Below are 6990 nucleotides of genomic sequence, written 5' to 3' on the forward strand. Positions count from 1 at the left end.
CTGATGACCATAGATGTTAAGTCCCATAGTGCTCAGAGCCATTCTTCTGAGATACGAGGCACCATACTTCAGTATTTAAATGCTATAAGGTAATAAGTTTTGGTACTTTGCTGTAGAAGACCTAAGAATATCTTTATTGAGATGCAGGGTTTTTAATGTTATGCAGGACACATTTGGCTTGTAGTAACATATAACTCAAAGTTGACAATTTTTCAGTTGGGTTTTTTGCTATCTTAATGACGATATATTTTCATGTGTAATTTTGACAGAAAATAAAGGAACCCACTGATAATGATGTCATCACGCATTTTCAAAATGTGCTTGTGTCTTCTTATAATTTGTGATTTCTCAAGGCAGAACCGTATTTTCATAAGCATATATTTGAAGGCAAACACAAAGTGAGCTTCATCCACAAGATGGAATGCAAACTTCTACCTAATTACAATATATAAAAATACTAAGAGAATTAAGTTTTTGAAAATTATGGGTAAAAGAAATAATTTCCAACTACTGTTGGACACTTGTAACTTAAACCCCATTGTAAATTTTCTGCAGTAATTATGCAGGACATTAATATATTTTACTATACAGGTGTAATCACTTTTTCATATAATTTATCTAACCATAATTAATAGATGATAATAATAATAAATAAATAAATTGCTAAAATTAAAATGAAGCAGTATCCAAGAAAACAGTTAGTGACTTGATATTTAATAGTTGCACTTGATTAGAGGCTGAAGCCTGTGATCCTTACAGCTTATGTAATGTCAGGCAAGGGGGGTCTTGCCAAACTTTTACTACAAAGGCAGTTAGTGTTCTGAAGGAACGGCTATATAGGTCGACAAATTGAGCAGGCATTGCAGTCAAAATCAACAGTGCCTGAGGTAGAGATGGAAAAATGGAAAAAAAGCTAAGACTTGCTTTTTGAGTTATGCCAGCCCAGTCTTCAGAAAAACTGGTAGACTCCCACATAAAAATGGCATCCAATGTATTTTGTACGTTTCAACAAAGATAAAAAGTCTTCTCTTTGTAATGTTAAAATGTAACCTAGATCCCAGAAAGCAAAAAGTGTACTGCATCCCACATGAATGTGGCTTGTTATGTGGGACAGACCGTTATTGCACTAACACCAAATCTCCTGGAAAGCTTCATTAAGAAGTCTCTCAAAATAAAGATCGAGAAAAACCTAATAAAGTGGTACGGAGGTTACAGTGTAAGGAGGGCTTTGGGATCTGACACTCAGTTTATTAAAATCTCACCAGTCATTCTGTCCACTAGAGCTGCAAAATGCTGGGAGTGCGTGTGGACCCTGAAAACAAGTGAGCATCAAAGGGTTTAGCAGGTGCTGGGCTTCCAACTTGGTTATAGGTAACAGTGCAACGCCAACAATACTTCACGATGTGACTGCAAGCCTGGCAGGCAGCACCTTAAAATGATGACTGGGTCAGTCGCCAACATATTGTGCACAAAAATGGAATCAACAACTCGGCTGAACATGCCAAAGCACACCATTATAGTGTTTTCTTTCATTATGATAAATTGTGCGTTCACAGGTCCTTACCTTGTTCCTTACAGTGTTGGTTAATTGTTCATTAACCACTATTACCATTTCCTGTATGATGGACCACTTGGGGTAATCCCCTCAAAAGTTTATGAAGTAATTTCAAATGAAAGACAATGTGTTACATATTTGATGATTTCACTTGTTGTGGAATGTGAGAGTAACTCTCCAATAAATACTTATTATCAAAGTCCATTAACATGTTCACTGCCACGAGGCCACAGCAGAGCCTTGCACCTAATACCGTGTGCCCGCAGGCCTGGCAGTGATTACATCCACCACTTTCCCAACATGTAATATGTACCTGAAAACATACGTTATTGACAGCTCTTTAATATGCTTCATCATCCAAGCAACCTACGAGGATTGACAGAAAGTAATGCCTCCACCTTCATAACTTAACAGTTGGCAGCATTGGTATGTGGCAGGTACTGGCTTGTTCCCAGAAGGTGTCACCCAAAAGGAGATTCATCAGAGAATGAAAGCAGTTTATGATGATTGTGTTGACGTGAGTACTGTGCATCATTGGCTGAGTAAGACCTGTGTGACAAACAAGTAGTTGGACATCCTGTGGCAGCAACCACCGAGTTTCACAAGCAAAATGTTGACAGATTGATTCAGGATGATCGTCGTCTCACTCAGAGGGAAATTGCAATCACAATTGGCATTTCACAAGAATGTGTGGGGTCACATTATTGCTTTTCTTCGCTATTGGAAGATCTGTGCACAATGGGTACCCCGTATACTGACTTCTGAAATGAAAGCGCACAGACTTGAAATTTGCCAGGAACTCCTCTCGCGTTATGAGAATGAAGGTGACGCCTTTCTCCACTCAGTTGTGACAGGAGATGAAACATGGGTACACCATTATGACCCAGATACAGAAAGTCAGTGTACGGAATATCAACACATAGACTCGCCCCAGAAAAAAAATTTCAAGACGCAGCCCTTAGCTGGAAAAATCATGACCACAGTGTTCTGGGATGCAGATGGCTTTATCCCTGTTGATTTCCTTGATCATGGAACAACAATAAATTCAGAGTGTTACATCAAAACTCTGAAACCATGGCTAATAAGGGTCTGAAAGGAAAAGGGAAATGTTTTCCTGCAGCATGACAATGCCAAACAGCACACTTCACATGCCACCACAACAGATCACCAGAGACTGAATCTCAATACCGTACGGCATCCTCCATACATTCCAGATTTAGCACTGTCTGACTTCCATCTACTCCCTATAATGAAAGACGATCTGCTGGGACATCATTATGCTTCTGATGAAGATGTTGAGGGAACTGTGAGACTGTGGTTGTGGAGTGTCGACTTCTTCTGTGATGGCTTCAAGAAACTTGTTCATCGTTTGCAGAAATGTATCCAATTGGCTGGTGATTTTGTGGAAAATTGAATATTGGTAATTAAGACCACATTCTACAGATTATTTCTGCATTTGATTTATTAAAATATTCCCATCCGAACCCAATTAACGAAGGTGGAGGCATTATTTTTCATTCAACCCTCATAGTTTCATAGTATTTCCCCAGAAATACTCAAATTCTTCCCTGTTCTTGCTGCCATCTGAAGGCACCTCTTTATGGCTGGACTATGGAACAAGACATGATTAAATTAATTTCCTTTTTGTGATTATAACTTGCACACTATGAAACTAGGTTGCTTTGGTGATGAAGCACATTACAGAGCTATCAATAATATATGTTTTCAAGTATATATTACATGTTGGGAAATGACAATTCTGTATGTAAAAGGGTTGCCAAGTGTAAATAAGGAATTCTTAATTTAATCTACAACTGTCTATAGTTCAAGGTTTAAGTTATTTTGTGTTGTGTGGCAAGAAGGCTGAGACAAATTGCAGAAGGAATAATTTTCTTGCACACACACATATAACAGTAGTGGGTATTACGTGACGTAGAACCGTAATAATACACTTTTTAGAGTCAAAATGAACATTTATTTCAGCACTGAACAGAGCGCATGCAGAAAAGGCTGTGTGAGAACACACAGAAAAAATAGCAAAGTCAAAGAACATAGTCCAAAGAAATGGAGCTTCATGCCAGAGACACCACACAGTCATACAACACCTACAAGATTCAGACAACATATTGCTACTTCACAGATACGTCTCACAACGAGAAAATATGAGAAATTAGAGTTCTTATGGAGGTTTACCAACTGTCATTCTTCCCATGTCGTGTGTGAGTGGAACAGGGAAGAGTGAAAAAGATAGTGGTATCTTCAGTATCCACACTATGAGGTGGTTTGCTGAGTATGAGTGTAAATTTAGTTGTTTAAAGCCAAAGCTATGTTCAATGATGTATCAGTTCCCGCACAGCATTAAAGTAAAATTTATCTTCTGTCTCAATGCATAAATAAGACAGCTCTCAGAGTGTTTTGCCATATATTTGTTATTAAATGTAACCAAGTGATAGTGGTTAAGCAACAACTCAGATCCCTCCCCCCCAACCCATTTGCCCTATCATCGTTGATTGTGCTAACTTTGACTACATATACAAGTCTACCATGAAGTAGGTATATTAAATAGTGAAATGAAGAAGTGTCTGAGTTTGATTAAATTTCATTGGTTTCCATTTAATTGTGTTCAATTGGAAGGATCCCTGGAGGATAGACAGGTCATGCCACGTTAGGATTAAGATGGAAACAATACAGTTCCCTAGATTTGATTAAAATGTTTAACTTCTGTCAACAGAATGAAAAAGGTAGTTGCAATTCACCATACAGTGGAGCTGCTGAGTCACAGAAAGGCACAACAAAAAGTCTACCAGAAAGTTAGCTTTCATCCAACAAAGCCTTTCACAAAAATAGACAATATACACACATGCAGTCACATAAACGCAACTCACACACACATGACCACAGTCTCTGGCAGCTGGAGCCACACTGCAAGCAGCAGGACATTATGGAAGAGGCAACCGGGTGTGGATAAGGAGGAGGCTGAGGCAGGGAGGGGGAGGAATAGCAGGGTAGGGGTAGGGGTGGGGGACAGTAAAGTGCTGCTGTGAGTGTGCACAAACGAAGTGAAGAATCGGGAGCTAGGTGCAGTTGGAAGGTTAGACAAAGGGCAGGGTGAGAGAGGGTCTCTGTGGCCAGTGGATAGAAGATGTGAAGGTAGGAATTATTTTACCTGCTTACAGGGAAATGGTAACAGCCAGGACATCTGATTCAATTATTTAATTTACATCTCTATAAAATAACAGTGTATGAGAAATTGTGAGTACATCAGAAGACTGTATGGTGATTATCGATAGCAGATCGACTATCAATAATCTGTTTAAAGTGCTGTGAAGCTCAGTGATATCATCTTTCGCACAGTCTGTTCTCTGTCCAATGTGATCATTAGTGAATTACAACTTTGTATTGGTGTATCATAATAAATATATTTTGCTACATAAAGTGGCTGCGTGCCGTCATAGTCACCAAGTATAGTACCTTGTTTCCCCAAACGTGACACCATTTCTTTTCTTTCATCTGCTAAATGTGTGTTGGCCATTACTGGTTTTGCACCATGACAATGAATTGCTTACTGCATAGTGACTTGTGGCTTCTACAGTGAACTTAGACTGTGAAAGACAAACTCTGCTTTCATTGCACTTCCCAGATTTGTGAGCGCACATGCACTCACTTCATACTGGTACTCCAGCACCTAACCTCACCTGGCTGACACTGCCATTATGGGAACAACATGCACTCATGCCACTACGTCCTCAACCATACGTGTGTTTCCAGGCTCATTCAGCCTATACAGACTGTCTAGCGTGTGATTTGGAGCACGAAATCACATCGCCACATCAGTTTGCTGCCCCACTGCCTCCAGATTCACTGCCTGAGCAGCCTGTGAACACGTGGTGCAGTGTTCTGCCTGCTTGTGTTTCCTGCAAACTTTCCAAACCATACTTTCCAAACCATTCTACAGTGACCACAGTTGCCCCGTCTAGGTCAGATGTGTTACCTTCCGCACCAGCTGCGCCATGTCTGACATGCAGACAGTGACCGCCCGCCGCCTCCTCAAGCAGGCTTCAAGCGACGCACTGCATCCTCTACCTACTTCATCCACTGCCCTCAATCATAATTCCACTGCCAACAGCGCCCCTCCTCAACTACCTACCTCTTCATTATTTGCTTGTCAAACCATGTCCTAGCCTGTTCCATTGCTGCACATTCCTGTGGGCAGATTCCTTAAACTTTCTCCAGCTGCAGAAAGAGAACCCAAAAACATGGTTTCTCTTCGTGGACATCATCTTAGGCATTTGTGGAATAATTAATGATAATGCTTCTTTATTTGCCTCATCTGCCACCTCCACGACCATACTGATCTTATTAGTGATATGCTTCTCAACCCACCTCCTCAACATAAACATGTCACCACAAAATCTCTCACCATTGAGTGCCTGTTAAGTCCTCTGTCGGAGGCAATACATCACATCATCCATGATGAATACATCACATCATCCATGATGTACAACCTCACGTCAGAACATCTTCACAGCTGTGGAGGCACCTTTGAGCACTGATTGGTGTGGAGACATGCCTAATGTCACCTTGTGGACACTGGCTCATCGAACTTCCCACTGATCTGCAACTTCAGTTACTTTCACACTCTGGTGACAAATTGGAATCTAAACTTCAGCTGGCCTATGAGGCATATCATGTCACCAACCCACTGACAGCCTCTCCCTACAACTGGCTCATTGCCTACCTCTAAGGTTGGGAACAACGCTCCTGCTTCGTGCACATCATCTCCAAGCCTAGCTGGTAAAGGATGCATGTGAACTTTTGCAACTCAACAAGCCACCTCCCTGCCACCTAGTGGACTGCCACGGGCACCTCCTGCTCTGTCCTCTACTGCTCTCACTGCAAGCCTCCCAGATGAAAAACACAGCTTGTAGGATGGCTCATCTACATCACAGCCCACTCCGCATCTCTCATACCTGCTGTGCTGGTGCCACATGATCTTAAGCAGCACTGCAAGGACCTGTTGTCCCCCTGCACCTCCCCAAATTGAACATGCAAGCTGATTTTGGTGCCACAGCTCAAGGCAACACAACAGGGCTGTGTCCCTCACATCAGTCGTCCAAGACAATGGCTCCTCCCAGCAGCAGACTCTTCATCTCGGACTCCAGCTTACTCCAGAGCTACAGCTCCCTTGGACCTTCCATGTTGTGATGTGGATGGCCTTGTCCTTGAGATCAATTTCCTAAAGTGTTTCAGTCTGTCTCCTGACCTGCTTTCAGCCACCTTACTCCATCATTCAACTGGCACACATTCCTGGCTCCTCTGCTCCTTTCCCACCTTCATTTCTGGTTCAGTATGATTCCCTTTTTCACACAACCTCCAAGTGCTCCCATTTGACAGCAGCTAACCTCATCAGCTCATTAGCTGAGCTTGTGACTCAG

This window comes from Schistocerca nitens, chromosome 8, assembly GCF_023898315.1.
Source record: "Schistocerca nitens isolate TAMUIC-IGC-003100 chromosome 8, iqSchNite1.1, whole genome shotgun sequence".
NCBI classification, from domain to species: Eukaryota; Metazoa; Arthropoda; class Insecta; order Orthoptera; family Acrididae; genus Schistocerca; species Schistocerca nitens.